This window comes from Delphinapterus leucas, chromosome 13, assembly GCF_059928025.1.
Source record: "Delphinapterus leucas isolate spDelLeu-1000000601 "Yukka" chromosome 13, BTC_Dleu_Yukka2, whole genome shotgun sequence".
NCBI classification, from domain to species: domain Eukaryota; kingdom Metazoa; phylum Chordata; class Mammalia; order Artiodactyla; family Monodontidae; genus Delphinapterus; species Delphinapterus leucas.
Genome location: NC_143141.1, coordinates 43,563,262 through 43,579,196, shown reverse-complemented (window position 1 = coordinate 43,579,196; position 15,935 = coordinate 43,563,262).

The window sequence follows — 15,935 nt, the reverse complement described above, 5'->3', positions numbered from 1 at the left end:
AACTGTTACAGCAAATAGTACTGAAAGGCTAGTAGGGTGAAGCATGGTGGAGAAGTAGATGAGGCTAGCTACTCCTTTCTCCCAAGGAAAAATGTTACCCAAAAGACTTAACATCTTTGCATCAACTGACAATAAAGAAAAAAAAATCATGAAAGCCAAAAAATCAGCAAACGGCAAGAATTGGGACGTTTAGATGGTATTTATTTTAGTATTGGTTAGTTGACCTCAGCTGACCAAGGGGTGTCATCAATCCCTGGAGGGTGCACTGGGGATGGACTGAAGAAGGACAGGCTTAACTTATTAACCAAAGTCACTAGAGTGAAATGTATAAATTTCTCATTTAGAAAATTCTATTGTACACACACAGCTCTCATATAATATCCCAACATGGTCGAGGAACTCAAGGGTACCAGAGAATTGGGGTCCAATAGTAAAATTATTACTATCTCCTGTGGAATTCTAGACCATAATTATAAATGTTTAACATTTCCTAAGCAGTTAGGATGTGCCTTTTAAAACATTATAGCACTTAATCTTTACAATGATCCTAATAAGGAGCACTGTTGTCCTTATTTTACAAATGAGGAAATTGAGACTTAAAGAGTTTATGTGACCAGCTCCAAACTGCATAACTATTAACTGGCAGACTCGGGAAGTATTATGATTCAAAGTATAGTGCTCAATCATATCTCCCATTTATGAAAGAACTTACATGGAGGTGTGGATCAAATTCCTGCCACCCTGCATTCTTCTGTGGAGTCTGGAACTTTTGAGGGAAGGCTGGCCAGCAGCAGCAACAGTCATTTGTGCCAGGCTTCAGGGGGCACTGTGGCCTCCTGCAGGGAGCCCAGGGCTAAGACTCAGGAAAGCCCAGTTCTGCCCAGGCTCTGCCACTTACATCTGTGTACCTTCAACAGACACTCAACCCCCCTGTGCTTTGCTTTCTCCCACCTGAAACACTTGCCCTTCAAACCTCATGGGAAAGCTGTGACATGAAAATATTCCAAAAGATTGGCAGGTTCTACAAACAGGATGGACAAACAGACTGTTAATCTCCCAGAATAACAGCTGTGTAGCATTCCTTAGCCATCAGTCTAAGATCAGGAAGAAAAGGGATCCAGGAGGAATATCGCCAAGAAAAGAAAAGTAAAAATGAAGTTTTACTTGATATGCTTGATCATAGTTAGAGGATATTAACACTTCTGTCAGAGTTTGAGAACAACCAAATAATTTTTTAAATGACACATCTTAGTTTCAGTGAAACTATATAAAAGGAAATATATGCTTTATATTATATATATTTTTATATATAAAGCTATATAAAGAGGAAATAAATCCACAGTATATCACATGGCTCAGCTATAAACATTCATATAGTCATAATAATATAAGTAGAGAATATTGAACTAGCCCCAAATTATACCTATACTGAGAAGGGGTGGCAGAGGGCGGGGGGGAGAATAGGGTGTAAGAGAGTGAAATCCTCACCTTCAGTGGTAGTAAGTAGAAAATATCTAAAACCAAAAAGTGTAGAATAGTGTAAGCATGTTATTTAGAAATAATAGAAAAATAAATAGTAACTAGGAATAAATAATAGGAGAAAAGTCTTAAAGACTTGAAAATAAATGGCTCTAGGGAGCAGAAATCAGGACTGAGGAAGAGGAAGGGAGAAGACAACTTTTTGTTGTTTTTTAAGAAGAGTTGTAGAACTTTTTGCCTTCTAAACTAGTATATCCACTATCTCTAACCAGTATGCAGTCAGAGAATGTTGTAGACTTTGGAACAGATAGATCTTGGCTCCAACCCGTACTGCTTGTGAGACCTTGGGTTCCAGGTTCCTAATCTGAAAAGCGAGACTATCAATACCTGTTTCGCCAGTGAAGCATCGAGAAGTGGTTTAGAAGCTCTGCAGCCAGACTGCCTAGGCTCAGACTCCAGCTCCGACTGACTGACAGAAGTTGTGAAAATTCCTTAATTTCTCTGTGCCTCGGTTTTCTCTTCTGAAAATGGTGGTTATGATAACAGAACCTACCTCAAAGAGTTGCTAAATGGATTAAAAGAGAGATCCAGAAGCTCCTGGCACATAGTGAAGTTCAATGAATAACTGAGGCATTAGAGGGTTACACAAAACAGTGCATCATGCACTATGCATGGTGCTTGACCCTGAATGGGCATCCACTTCTAAACACACATCCAAAGAATCAGGGAAGAAGCCGGCGCTGGTCTCCCCAACCAGACTGAAGTACTAGATCTCTACCTTCCATGCAATGATGTGAAGATAAGTGGTCCCTGCCCTGCCACCAAGCCCCTCCCTAAACGTACTTCCTGGAAGAGTTGTTTTATTTGGAGAAAGTATGTAAGACTCACTTAATTCTTACAGAGTTTCACTGGCTTGTTCTTTGGTCTGCTTAAATGTTACAACTGGTTAGGCTGAGATGAGAATGGCTATCAAGGCCGTTTGTGCCAGCCAGGACTCACGGAGCGCCTAGCAGGGCAGCTGCACCACCAACGTGCAGTAGACGCTCTCTGGCTTAAACAAGCATCCTCTGATTTCAGGTGAGCCTACACCTGTGAAACCTGCCCACGCATGGAGAGATGGCCACAGGAATGATCCAAAGCCACACCCGTCCCCAGACGTACCTATACCTCTTTACTCCCGCCTCTCCTGGGAGACAAGACTAACCCAGCTCCAAGTCACTTCCTGCCAGGGCTTCAGGGCAATTCAAAGAACATCTAAGTGCAGGTTCTTTCCAAATAGATTGGTTTCTTGAAACTCACAAGAAGTCAAACATCAGAAAAGAGGGGATTTCTGAAAGCCACCCACTAGGATGGCAACGGGTCCTTGGTAGTTTCAAATATTAAGAAAAGAAAAACAAATCGGCCTTGATTAGGCAGTATCTAATCTCCCTGAGCACAGGAAGTGAAGGCAATTGAGCCTGATTTGCAGGAGGCCCTGAGGGTGTACAAAGCAGCCACTCCTCTAGCAAAGCCCACTCACCGTCTGCAGAGACACCTGCTTTTCCTGCCCCAAGCTGAGCACACCAGAGGGAAAGCACCATTAAATTCCCTGTGAGCTCGGGGCCCACTAACTGCACCAAGGTCACCAGGTGAAGGGGATGGGGAAGGAGGGAAGAAAGGATGAGATCAGTTTGACAGGCTAAGTTGATGGGGTCAGTGGGAGACAAGAGCCATGAAGCCATTCATTCCCCAAATGTTTATGGAGCCCCCAACATTCGCCAGGCATTGACTTAGCCACCCAGGACACAAACAAGAATGAAACTTGTCCCTGCTCTGAAGGACCCCCTAAGACTGGTAGGAAGCTGACTGACATCTTGGTTCTGCCACACCATGGGAGCACAGCAGAGGGACCCCTTACTTCTGCTTTGGTCAGGGATGGTGCTAGGGAAGAACAACCTTAGTGTTGAAAGTTGCAGAACAATTAGGAGATTTCCAGGCAGACAAACAGTTGGGGGAGGTGGGAGGGTGAAAAGCAATGCAGAGGAAACCGCATGTGCAAAGGATGGAGGTTCTGGAAATTAGATGGTGTAGTAGGGCTGTGTGAAAGGAGTACTGGATGCATTTAGGGAAAAGGTGTAAGAAGAGGCTAGAAATGTCGGCAGAGTCCCAATACCTGTGCATGGGAGAGGGAGAGAAAGAAGCAGGGAGACGGTGAGTTTCCTGCTATGGTCTAGCTAAGAAATGGGGAGAGCAGAAACCACAGCAGCAGAGAGGGGACATATTTCAAGAGGTTTCTGGGGGTAGAATGGATGGGATCCGCGGACAAACTGGATTAGGGAAAGAGTAGAGAATAGTTCCCACGTCCTTGGTTTGGAAGATATTTTTCTGTCGTTAATTCCGAGAATACAGGGGCAGTGTTGGGGTAAGAGGGTCATGAATTCAGATTTGGCAGCATCAAATTTGAGCTGCCTCAAGCTCACCCTTATGAAGATGTGCAGTAGAGAGTGGGAAACACAGATATACCTCATTTTATTGCACTTTGCAGATACTGTAATTTTTACAAATTGAAGGTTTGTGGCAACCCTGCATTCAGCAAGTCTATCAGCACCATTTCTCCAACAACATTTTCTCACTTCCTGTCTCTGTCTCACATTTTAGTACTTCTCACAATATTTCAAACCCTCCACCAGCAAAAAGATTACAACTCGCTGAAGGCTCAGATGATGGTTAGCGTTTTTTAGCAATAAGTGTTTTAAAAATTAAGGTATGTACTTTCTAGACATAATACTATTGTACACTTAACAGACTAGAGTATAAACATACCTTTTATATGCACTGGGAAACCAAAAAAAATTTGTGTGACTCACTTTATTGCAGTGGTCTGGAACTGAACCCGCAATACCTCCGAGGTGTGCCTGTACTGGTCTGGAGTCCGGGAGAGAGGTCTTGGCTGGAGGTTCAGATTTCACAGTTTGGCAGGGTTGGCTTTACAGATACTTGTTAGTGGGGAACTAGCCTTATGAGAGGGGTTCTCCTACTGGAGAAACAGAGGGGACAGCTTATCTGATTGGTCATCTTGGGGAAGGAACTAAGCAAGTGCAGCCAGGCCCTGGGGGCTTACCCACTCTGGATCTATCCTGCTGTGTGCTGAGTGGTTCCCTGGGACTGCAGTGGGTGGTCTGTAGAGAGTGAGCCACTTGAAGCAGACCCAAAGCTATGGTCTCCAATCAGCATTTTCAGTAATAAAGCGAACGTTTTGATCGCCATCTGTCTTCTACAAACTCATGAGGGAGAAGGTGTTATTTATTGAAACCACTGCCAAACTCCCAACACTGCTAGTGTATGTTGTGTTTGCTGTACTTTTCTCTCCTCTGCATTCCAAGCAGGTGGTCAGGCCTGTTAGTGGAAATATCTTTCCTAAGATGTTTTTGCAGGGTGAGAAAGCAATCGCTGGTAACCTGTGCATGGTGTTCCTGGGGCCAGGGCTTTGAGGGCTGCTCAAGAGGAGACAGAAGAGATTCGACCCTGGACTGGGAAGAGGGAAAATACCAGCAGGTCCCCGAGGAGGACTGGGGTCTGGATGCTGCTCTGTGTCAACTCGCCAGGGAGGTGACAAGTCCTCAGTGAGGGCAGCTGATCAGTGAGTTGGGAAGGCTGGACCCCAGGCCCAGGAGCCCTCACTTTACCAAGGATTCCTTTGCTCCAAGCAGTAAGGCCACTGGCCCTGAGGAACCATGGGCCCAGACCAGGGAACATCTCAGCAATTATCAGCCAGACCAAAGACCAATGGCTTTGCCTGGAGGGGCCTCCCAGGAGGAGCCGACTTGGCACACCCCTGGGTGGAAGGGGGGGACGTTTACTGAGATTAATTTCCTGCCAGCACAGTAGAATCGGGGCTCATTGCCAGACCGAAGTTGATTTAAACAAAGTCAAGAAGTGTATTTCCTTCACTTCAGAGTTGGAAGACTAAGATTCACAGCTCTGACAGTAGTTATCAGAACACAGGGGTGCTGGGAGTACTGAATGCGGGGCTCAGAGAGAGTGAAGCCAGGGGGTGTGGGCAAAAGCCTGGACAATCTCAGATTTAGGGGTAAGTGAAGAAATAAGGGGCTGAAAAAGCAAAATCAGCAAGGCAAGAGATGCTAAAGAGAAGAGTTCATAGCATTAAATACTGCATGAGTCCACTAAGACTAGGATTGAAGTGTAGCCATGTGATCTGGCATTTAGGATGACCTTAGCAGAGCAGAGCAGTGCTGTGGAGGTGGACTAGAATGCAAGGAATAAAGGTCACATTCTCAGAAAGAGCAGCAGGGGAAGAAGGGATAATCAGGGGTCATAGATCGAAGTGGAGGGAAGGTTTATTTTGGACTTAAGAGATTTCTGAAGGTGCCTTAAGTTTGAGGAGAAGAAGCCAATGGAACAATTGTGGATACTTCATAGCACTGGATCCAGAGGACAGGAACATTTGCACATGTTGAGGAACGAGCCCAAGCAGGGAATAGGAATATGGAAAGGAAGGCAGAAGGTAGAAGTGATGGTAAGCTGCCACTTTTTTTAAAAAATATATTTATTTATTTAGGTTGCACTGGGTCTTAGTTGTGGCAGGTGGGCTCCTTAGTTGCACCTCGCTGTCTCCTTATTTGTGGCTTGAGGGTTCCTTAGTTGCAGCACGCGAACTCTTAGTTGCAGCATGCATGTGGGATCTAGTTCCTTGACCAGGGGTCAAACCTGGGCCCCCTGCATTGGGAGCGCAGAGTCTTAACCACTGTGCCACCAGGGAAGTCCCAAGCCACTTCTGATATTACGTTATAAAAAGACTATGCCTTCCATCTTGGGCACTCTTGTCTTGCTCTCCCTTGAGTCACTCCCCCCTGAGGGGAAATCAGCTGCCATGTGTAAGGCAGCCCTATGTAAAGGCCCATATCAGTGACCATAGAAGAGGATCCTTCAGCACCAGCCAATAGCTTGATTGCACTCTTATGAGAGACCTTGAAGGAGAGGCACCCAACTAAAGCACAGCCAGAATCCACAAACTATAAGATAATAAATGTTCATTATTTTCAGCCACTAAGTTTTGAATGCAGTGATAGATAACTATGAAGAAGTAGATATGTTTGCATGCAGGGAAGGCAAACATTTGAGGGAGCATGTGCCTGAAAGCCTTCCACTTTCTGTGCTGAGAGCAAGTTGAAAAAGAGAACAAAGGTTTGGCATGGCTACATTGGAAGATGAGAAATTCAGCTGGCTAAGGGTGCATGAAAGAATGGGCCAGTACTCGTAAGAGCCCAGCTGAGATGCGTGATTTAAAAAAAATAGTTGAAGCTACTGCAATAAGCAGTTAAGGAATTGTTGTCCAGCTACCTTGACACCCTGCAAGAGAAGAGAAAGAGAAAGAGGTTGTTGAAATGACCAGGACTGGGAGTTTATAAGATGATGAAGTAGAAAGCCAAAGGAGCAAATCAGTTGGAGATGCTAGCAAGAGACGGGCTACAGTGATGGAACCACAGGAGGGGAACAAGAGGTGGTGAGAAGGTCACAACTGGATGGACAGAAAACGGTAGGTAGCCTCAGTGAAGCTGGCGAGCTGGTTAATGGGCTTAAGAGTGAGAAGAATCAAAAGGCCCTAGGCCTGTGCTCAGAGGGGAGCAGTTCTCTGAGCAGCCAGATGACTCAGGCTGTGCCCATGGGTGCAGGTTTCTTAAACAAGTGCCTTCTGCCAACTCCTCCAGTCTGATTCAAGCCAACCTGAGTTCCCTTCATCCCATCACCATGAACGCCATGCTTCAGCCACAAAGGACTCCTGTGGTTCTGTTCTCATGTCGGCCTGGGTTGCCCTCCCTTCCAACCCCGTCTTTCCCCAACAGATTCCTTTTCAACCCTCAAGCTCCAGCCCATGTTCTGCGTCCTAAGTGAGCTCCTCACAAATGTCTACTATCTGAATTAATGCCTCCCCACCCCCAGCCCAGTTTTGCACCTATTACAGCCTTGAGTTTGCCATACATTATCATTAGGTTGATGGGGTTTTCTGTTTTCTCCATCGGAAGGTACATCCTTGGCGGGTAGACAGTGCGAGCCAGGACCTTTAGGTAGCTGGTGTTCCCAGAAGAGTGTCTGATTTGCAATCAGCGCTCAGTACTGAACTGGATAAAGTAGTAAAATAATAAGGCTGAGGGCACTGAGCATACAGTAAGTCTTCCTGAGGAACTCTGAGACGAAAAGGGCAGCGGGAGAGAGCGCTTCCGTTCACCGTGCATCTGCCAACACTCACGACAGCTGTGCCAGGGAGCTCTTCCAAGTTTGGAAGACTAAGGCTCAAAGGTTCAGACTTGGCCATCACTTGTCTCTTTACTCCTCCCTAGGGTCTCATCCAGTCTCCAGACTAAAATCCATCAATATGCTGATAACTCCCAGAATTCCTCTCCAGCCCAGAGTGTTCCCGGGATGGACTCTAGACACAACTCCCACTGCCTCTGCCACATCTCTAACAGGCCTCTCAAACGCACACGGTCACAGACTCCTGATTCCGCCGCAAAATGTATTGCTCCCACAGCTGTCTTCATCCTAGTAAACGGTGACTCCGCTCTACCAGGTAGGACTAAAAAATATCGACTCCTCTGTTTCACACAACCTCCCTCAGTGGTCCGATCGGCACTTCCTGTCAGCTCCACCACCCGCGGGTGTCTACATTCAACCACCCACTCCCCTGCTTCTAGCACCTGCCACCTGGGTTATGGCAAGCCACTCCTTACCACCTGCCGGCTTCCCGCCTGCCCCCTTCAGCCCATTCTCGGCACACCAGCAGAGAGGTTCTTTTCAAATGTCAACCCCATCTTTCCGCTCTCCTGTTTAAAACCTTCCGCTAGCGCCCCATCTCAGATCCTCAGATGGCCTACCAGGCCCTGCCTGATCCGGTCTCCTGTCAATCACTGCTCTGATTTTTGAAAATAGCTTTTTCAGATATAATTCACATAACATACAGCTTGCCTACTTACAGTGCACAACGGTATGGCTTTTAGCACATCCCCAGAGTTGTGCAGCTACCATCTCAATGAACGTTACAACGCTTTCATCATTTCAAAAAGAAACTGAATCCCCTAGCCATCACTCCCCCATCTTCCCCTCTCTCCCAGTCCCAGGCACCCGGCTTTCTGTCTCCACAGATTTCCCTTTTGTGGATATTGCCTTGAAATCTCTCTGAGTTTCTCTCTGCCTCCTGAAAGCCCCTTCTGCCCACCTTCTCCCTCCTCCTCTCCTACCCCACCCAACACCTTGGCCTCCTGATTCTCCCTGAACACTCCCTTCTCAGGGCCTTTGCACTTCGGTTCTCTCCACCTGAACCCCACGGTCCCCAGATCACGGCCACACCTCATGTCTCCACTCAAATGCCACCTTCTCAGGGAAGGAAGCCTTCCCTGACCGCCATACAAAACAGCACTCCCATTATTCGCTTACCCCGCACCTTACTTACTTTCTCTGCGTCACTAATCATGATATATAATATATGTAATTTATACAATATATATATAAAATTATATATGATATCAAGCATGCATTTTTTTTTCCTTTTTTAATTGCCTATGTCTCCCTGCCACCCATGGAATATAAGCTCCAGAGGGAAGGGGTTACCACTTTTGTACCCTTAGTGCCTTGAACAGCACCTGAAATATACTCTATAAATATCGCCAAATGAACAGCAGAAACAGGACTTGAACATGAGTCTACTGGACTCCAAAACCTATAGCTTCAGTCATGGTACTCTGCAGATCTTAGAAAATGGGAAGGATTTGGACAGTGGCAAGAGGTAGAAAGGTCTAACACCCATGCTCAGGGTGGTGGATGCTGAGGTACGTTGCCCAGGTCTCCCCTCAGGATGGGGTGTTCTTTACCCCAGCTGCGGGGAGCGTTGGCAGCCAGCAGCTCACAGCTGCATCCTCAGGGCTGGCCCTGGCCTAAAGAGAGCTGCCTCCCTCAAGGCCACTCTGCCCCTTTCCAAAGCAGCCTGTATCCAATGGTCAATGTGGGGTATAAAGCCTGCCCCGAGCTCCAACTGTAAAAGGCCATCCTAGCTCCGGAGCTCCTTGTGACATTCGGTGAAGACTTTGTTGGGACAGCATCAAAGTTCAACTATTCCCTCCAACAATCCTGCTGCCTTTCCTCCTCCCACAGGCATTGATCTTGAGTTCACTCCCCAATAAACTTTGTGCAGGCAAATCTCTGTTGCAGAGCCTACTTCCTGGGGAGCTCCACCTGTGATGCTCAGAATAAATCATCCAATGACTTTCCAGAAAGGTCAAAAGATCTTTGGGAAACTGGACACAGAACAAATAAGCTGGGCCTCTGAAAGCTATGCCAACAACCAGATGAGCCAGGCTCATCACATCCCTTTTAACAGAATAACATGGAAAGGAAGAGAATGTGGTGTGCGTGGCCCACGACCACTGCCACAGCTCGGGAGTATCCCTCACGTGAGAGCAACTTCATTTCTTAGCCAAGCAGACCTCAGCTTGGGTCCCTGTCTGTGCCGTGACCTCACCCTGCTGAGCCAAATCTGCAGCAACTCGTGAGTCATCGGGCTCAATCATAATTTCCTATTAGCTACGTACCCCGCCCCAAAGGACAGTGGTTATCTTCACCTCCCCCTTCTGGAGCCTGGCTGCTGAGTGGGAGAGAAGAGGGGAGGGGAAAAGGAGTCATCAAGAAATGACAACCCCAAGGGGGCAGCAATATCCCTGCCTGAAGTCTAGAGAGGAACAGGCAAAATTATTAAAATCATACTTGCCTGTCAGCCTTTCAGTTGAATAAGAAATTAGAAGGTGGTCTCCTCTCTAGTGTGGGAGCAGCTTGAGGGCAGGCATCAGTTATCATAAGTAATAGTACAGCCATTCATAAGACCATGAGTCATCCTAAGGCCACTTCTCATATAGAGACTGGACCAAGCTCTGTTCTGGGCACTTGACATATATTCAACTAGTTTCACCCTCTTAACGCTTTCAGGTAGGTGCCAATCTTATCACCCTCATTTTGCACGTGAGACTAAGGCACAGAAAGCTTAAGAAAGGGTAGGAAACTTACTAAGGCCACACAGGTTACAAGAGAGTTTGGCCACTGTACCTACCACACTACCGGTGTGTATAATTCAGGGCTGAAGGCAGTGCTTGGGTTTGGTGGGGTACACTGCCCTGGAGGCCCTTCTCACAGCTAACCACACACCCCTCAGGGGCAAGTAGGGGTGAGCGGCCCCCTGGGTTAAAGAAAACATGGGTTAAGGAGAAGTGCAGGGGCTTCCCTCCAAGCGCCCCTTCTTCCTGCCTAGGGTATGGGCTGTGAACATCTCCCCATGCCTTGATTCACGGCGCCTGCTTTCTCTTTGATGCATTCATTCTTTCCAGATTTTTTTACTTTCTTTCCGTTTGCTCACAAGGGAAGGCCTGCTGGGGCGGAAACATCATGCTTGAGTGAAAGGAGAACAATGGGTGCTGGCGGCCGAGGAAGCCTCGAGTGTGGTGGCTGTACTGCGGTTCCAGAACTTCCTCCAGGCAAGATCTGATCTGACAAGACACACAGCAGGGCTGATGGAGACATTCATCACTTCCTCCCTCAACAAAAGGTGCTAATAAAATAAACTTCTCCTCTCACTGGCCACTTGGCCGCTGTGTTGATTACAGCAAGATCTTTATGGACTCTGGTTCTTTACTCATCCTTTCCGAGTATTATTTTCCTTGTACCTATAAGCCCCAGCCCCTTCCAACACACACACACACACAAGAACTTGGCTGCGTTTTTGCTTGGGCATCTCTGGGTAGTGTTGTTTATTCCCAAGTTACCCTCCTGGACCAAAAAGAGTGATGATCCCCTTAGGTTCCAGATTTTAGAACTGTAAGAATGTCTACGTTTAGCTAGACCAGTGTTTCCCAAGCTGTTTTCATTCTTACCCCCTAAAGAGCCTTGTCAGGTATTCTTTTCCTCATCGCCCTTCTTCCCATGACATTACTGTCTACCAGCATATCTCAGGGCCACGAACCATTGTAATATCTAAGATTTTTTTCACATACCTCTGCCCTCACCCCCCGCCCCACTCCACCTAAGAAACACCTTGAGGTCAATATCGCCTGCTAAGAATATATGAGCTGGAATCAGCAACGGAGTTTCCAGCCTGGCACTTTCTTCCTTTCAGTGGTGATTGCTGACATCCTGCCCCAGCGCTACATTTCTTGCTCCTGGTTGTAAATAAACTCCCATCTACCTCTCCCAGTCAAACCTTAAGCCTGAAGTAATTTCACTCCTAGGTAATTACCCAAGAGAAATGAATGACTGTGTCCACCAGAAGACCAGTACAAAAATGTTCATAGCAGCTTTAATTGTAACAGCCCCAAACTGGAAACAACCTAAGTGACCTCCAATAAGAGAATAGACAAATTAGGATATATTCACACAATGGAATATTACCAACAACAGAAAGGAACAAACTACTGCTACACATAACAACATGGATAAATAGCAAAAACAATGTAACTGAAAGAAAACAGACACAAAAGAGCATATATGGTATGATTCCATATCTATGAAGCTCAAGAACAGGCAAAATTAGTCCATGGTGATATTCAGAATAGTATTGATAGTTACCTCTGGGACAACTTAGAGGGAAATTTCCTCCTCTATCTTGATCTGACTGATGGTTACATAGGTGTACTCAGGTTAAAATGTGTGTACTTATATAAAAAGTCTAGCTATACACTTAAGATTTGTGCACTTATCTCTATAAATTACACCTTAAAATTTTAAACAGGTCCTTGAAAGCTCCTAAAAAACAAATCAGCCAGAGGTGCCTGGTTAAGATGCAGATTTCAGGGTCCCATTCAGAGACCTACTCTATGGGGCAGGGCTGAGAAACTGACCCTTATCCAACGCCCCCGGTTATTCTGATGCAGGTTGTCCTGGCATTACCCTCTAAGACACACTGGTCAACAGCACCAAGGCATGTGGGATCTTAGTTCCCCGACCAGGGATCAAACCAGAGCCCCCTGCATTGGAAGGGCAGCATCTTAACCACTGGACCGCCAGGGAAGTGCCCAGGTCAAAAGTTTTAGCAGAAGGTATTTACTGGCTTCAGTGGCATCTTGGTACATGTTCCCATTCCATAAACCTGAAGAACTTGGAGTGAATGGAACAAATGTAGCAAAATGTTCCCTGAAAAGCTGTGAGAAATGCAACAAAAATAGACCCCTATGTCCTATAAACTTAAACTGAATCAATGTGAAGGCAAACTGCCCCCTAGGAATGAACGCTATGATGTTGGAAGCAAGGAAAAAAGGCAGAGAAAGGGACCCTTTAGACTAAACAGTTTTGAATTGCTGCACTTGAGTACTCCAGTTGCATCCCACCCTAGATCTCTGTGTGTGGAAGGCAGAGAATCTTATCTGGACCTGAGTACTAGCTCCTCCCGTTGAGCTGTGTGACTTTGGGTTCCTTAACAGCTCTGATCTTCAGTTCCTTCTCTCTAAAATGGGAATAACAGAATTTACTTCATGGGGTTGTTGTAAGGATTAAAAAAGAGAAAGAATATAAGGACATTTTACCATATGTAGGGAAGGAAAAAAGTTTTTTTCCCTCTACCCTGTTAGGTTCTGTACTGGGGCCCTGTAAGTTAGACTGACAAAAGACACATTAACAAGAGAGAAACAAACAGAAGTTTATTAACATGTGCATTGCACATACCTATGGGAGTACCCAGTGATGTGTAACTCAGAGGGGTGGTTACAACTTGGGCTAGGTGGCATCTTAACAAAAGAACAACACACTTTGAGAAGTGACAGGAAAAGGAAAAGGACTTTGAATTTCTAGGGCAGCAAACTGTGGGAAGACAAATACATGGGGGAACGAATGAAAGACAGAGTCTTGTTAGTAAAGTTTGTTATATAGATTCCTCCGGTGCCACCTCTGAGCTGATAAGGGTCTAGAGGTATTTCCAGTGATGAACTTCTGTCCTTTCTGGTAGAGAGGGGAAAGGGACACCTTTATAAACTTCTGTCCTGCTTTTAGGCAAATAGGGAGAGGACAGAGAGCTTTTCTTACATCTGCTTCTTCTCAATTGCTGGCAGTTCAGAATAATTCTTATACCAGAGTGGCATATTTGGGGGAGGCATAGTCTGCTACCAGTCATATGCTTGGCATGCAGAAGGAGCTTGTTAAGTGTGGCTTTCCTGAAATTTAAGTTGTTTGCACTAGCTTCAGCTCCTCATTCACACATCAAATATTTATTGGGCACCTATTTTGTTCCAAATACTGAGGGGCCAGGGCTGGAAGGATGGATGAGATGTAGACACCCACAGCAGATGAGGTGGGCAGAACGACCTGGGAGGACAGGAACTGGGGATACGCTGCACAGTGCAGGCAGCAGCCCCACCCCAGTCTCGGGGACCAGGGACGGTGTCTCAAGTTCCCCCAAGCTGAGTTCAGCAAGATAAAGGGAAGTTGCCAGAAAGGCTGGCATAAGGACAAACAAAGGCCTGGGGTAAACAGGGCATCTAGCTGTGTAAACTTTCTGGGTTCTCTTTCATGGGGTGCATTGACATGAAAGCCAGCATCTAGGGAGAGATTGCTGTGTGCCAGGCGCTGGGTCGGATGCTGTGCGGAACATGAGGCTAAGTCAGTCCATGCTCTCAGGAAACTTTCATCTGAATCAAGCCCTCCCTAACCCCCTACGGTAAAAGACAGCAGGGGATCGAATTACACACATAATTTGTATCTGACCTATGCTGTGAACCAACTGCTAGTCCGCAGAGGGGAGGGCTGCAGTCTTGGGTGCTCTTACTATTTGGCCCCTGGACCTGGTAAAAGTCTCTGACCATGGAGGGAGTCGGCAAGCATGCTGACTGGCCCAGTCCTACTACCTCTATCACCCTCAAGTTACAGCATTTATGAGGTTCTGCTTCTTGGAAGTCAATTGCCAGGAAATGCTCGTGAGTGGCAGAAACCACACTCCACCTCTGGTATGTCGGCAGTATCTTTTCCCAGGTATCTCAGGCAGAATCCAAAGGCCACCATGTCACTTTGTCATAAATTCTACCTTTTCAAGAAAACTTATGCTCTCTGTGAAATTGAGCAACCTCTCCAGGGCTGTGAGAAGTGGTTCATGCTCAGCGGCATGGTAGTAACTGCTTAACATCGGCTCTGCAGGAAAAAAAAGCCCTGACTTGTTCACCAATTCCTCTGGTGTAAATACTCCCACCATGACCAATTTCAAGCTACCAAAGCTACGCCACTGAGTGTGGAGTCGGGAAGAGATGTGTACGATCAGCTCTGGCCAGTGGAAAGGAGTCTGCTCCAGCATACCCCTGAGTCATGCTCTTGGCAGCCCCTGAAAGATGACTCACCAGAATGATTTGTAAATGTAACCTCAGTGATGAATAACGGCATATTCTTAAAAGCCCAAAAGCATTGTCTGAAACAGCTTCGGGCACTAGAGTGACCTGCTCTCCGAGCTGGGCTCACGGTTCTATTCTTCTCTAGATCAGGCTACCTTCCATAGCAAGTCCCATCATTTTTCTGCCCAGTCTCCTCCTACCCATCCATCCTTCCATTTTCAGCTTAAGTCACTTCCTCCAGGAAACCTTCCCAACACTCCAGCCTCCACTTAGCTCCTCCTACCATGAGCTTTCAAGGCCCCACCCACGTCTCCTTGCTGGGCTCATCACAGTTTAATGTTAAATGTTGTTGGTGTGATTATTTGATTTGTATCTTTCCCCGTCTAGACTAAATTCCCAAAAGGCAGAGCCTGGTCACCATTGATCCCTCCCCCAGCACATGATGGGAGCTCAGAATACACTTGTGGGACAATGAAGTAGACGATGTGACGAAGAGTCTAAACCAAGAGCACCGACACGGGGCAGAGGCAGAACTTCCTTTCAGGATCGCCCCACAGCGCTCTCTCCACCTTCCGTCCGTCACAAGGTTTTCAGCTTCAGTGTCAATTTAGCCCCAGGGTCACCCTCATCCAGTAGAGGAAAAAACTGTCCAGCTCTGATGAGAAGGCCCTCTAGCCATGGGCTACCACTAGGCTTACATGGCTTGTGTACACGTGAGACAAAGATCTCCTGTCTGGCCAGATGCAGCCCCAAGGACCCTTGATTTGCTACACGATGCTCTTTGGTGAAGAAAAACGCTCCTCTTCCTCAGAGCACACGGCTTGGTGGGCAGCACTGGGACTGAGTTTCAGCCCCTAGTCCACCACCTTTGTGCACTGTATGAACTGCAGAAGTATGCACAGCAGCCCTGTTGGCTCGGCCTCCCCAGGAGCCAGCCTCGCCAAGATCTAGGGACAGAGAGTTGAGGGCAGAGCGAACAGCAGTGCAAAGTCCCTGAGGCAGGGCTGAGCTCAGACATTGAGAAATAGGAGGAAGTCAGAGAGGGCAGCAGGGGCCAGAGGGGAAGGGATTTGATTCGTGAAGAGCTTATGTTTCAAGTGTTGTTGAATTGAA